This window comes from Colobus angolensis, unplaced genomic scaffold (genome assembly GCF_000951035.1).
Source record: "Colobus angolensis palliatus isolate OR3802 unplaced genomic scaffold, Cang.pa_1.0 Scaffold45, whole genome shotgun sequence".
Taxonomy (NCBI): Eukaryota; Metazoa; Chordata; class Mammalia; order Primates; family Cercopithecidae; genus Colobus; species Colobus angolensis.
The window spans coordinates 4,740,176-4,741,884 of NW_012117932.1; the positions used below are offsets into that span (position 1 = coordinate 4,740,176).

At 39.4% G+C, this 1,709-nt stretch overlaps 1 protein-coding gene across 1 annotated transcript in view; it reads right to left on the minus strand.

The window, feature by feature from the left end:
• The window catches only part of MYOM1 (myomesin 1), a 163,196-nt gene that overhangs the window by 72,772 nt on the left and 88,715 nt on the right, over positions 1-1,709 (minus strand). The window lies entirely within an intron of this gene.

Here is a 1,709-nt window from a genome sequence, read left to right on the forward strand (position 1 = left end):
ACCACCACACCTGGTTAATTTTTTTGTATTTTTACTAGAGATGGGGTTTCACCATCTTGGCCAGGCTGGTCTTGAACTCCTGACCTCGTGATCCACCTGCCTTGGCCTCCCAAAGTGCTGGGATTACAGGCAAGAGCCACCAAGCCCAGCCAATTCATATATATTTTTTAACTTTTATTTTAGGCTCAGGGATACGTGTGAAGGTTTGTTATATTGGTAAACTCGTGTCACAGGGGTTTGTTGACAGATTATTTCATCACCCAGGTATTAAGCCTAACATCCAATTAATAATATGATTAATGACTATTTCAGGTACATAACTATGGCTGTAAGGCATTGGTAGCTCCTTGCCATAGAGGCCTAGTCACTGTCTCCCTGCATGCCAAGGAAGGTACTTACTTGCGAAATTACTATAGAATCTGAAGACAAAGTGAACAATGGATTCTAGAATTACCATTTAAATATGAAGACCCAATAATGAGGCATGAATCCATGGGCAGCTTCATCCGTAAAACAGCCTCACTCTTTTCATAGCTGTTATGGCTATAAATAGCTGTTTTATGAATCACTGTAACATTTGAATCCATCCTAAGGACTGCAGCCAGAGGAAATAACAGGTCTGCTAACGAATCTGTGACTATTAGCATGTTCAAGTATTTAACCAAGGAGCCACAATCTAGGCCAGTCCTTTAGTCCTTAGAGTCAGCTTGCTTCAGCAAATATTTATTGAGGTCTCGGTGTTCCAGACACTGAGCTAGGTACTGTGGACAAAAGATGAACAAAAAATGGTGCCTGCCCTCCAACAGCTCCTGCCTACACACCACCAGCATTTCTAAATAGTCCCAGGAAAATGCTGGATAACTCTGAGGAAAAATGAAATGCACCAACAGGCTAAAAGAATCTCTTACAAAACATATTGCCTTCCCTAATTAATCTGTTTACCTCTATTATCTCACGTTCTGCAAAACCAACTCATTCTATGGGGGTCCTCGGACTGAGAAGCGGTCCAAGCCAGAAGGTGCCGAACAAGTCTATTTGACAATTTCTGGGAGGGTGGCATCCCTCTCTCAGATTGGTCTCTGGTCTGGGTGCAGACCAGAATTCGCCATCAATGTGCAAAGTTGATTGATAAAACGGTTGAAAGCAAGAAACAAAACAAGCCTCCCCCCATTAGAAACAGATACAAAGAGGCAGCAAATTATTCTGAATGTCTTTGTTTTGGTGTTACTATGTCTACTTAGCACTGGGTTTAATCATGTTGATGTCCAGAATTTGTAAAATGTTGATACTTTTTTCTCTTCATTTAAAATTCCTGGGTAATTTATGTTAAGTAGAGCATATTAGATCCTCAGAATCTAATATCACGTTGCATATTAGATATAAAATCAGAGGGGTAAAAAAGGAAGAAGCAGCAAAAGCACTATTAAATGAACTCTTAAAATAGTTGGCATTATGTGTTGCTAAGTGTTTAACATCTCAAGTAAACCTTTTTAAAAAAGATGTATTGCATCTAATATGATCAATTTTAAATTCATTTAAATAACTAAAGTGTAATTGTTTTGCTTTGCTTGTTTGTTTTTTGAGACAGGGTCTTGCTCTGTTGCCCAGGCTAGAGTACGGTGGTGTGATCATAGCTCACTGCAGCCTTGACCTCCCAGGCTCCAGCAATTCTCCCACTTCAACCTCTTTTTTTTTTTTTTTTTTTTTTT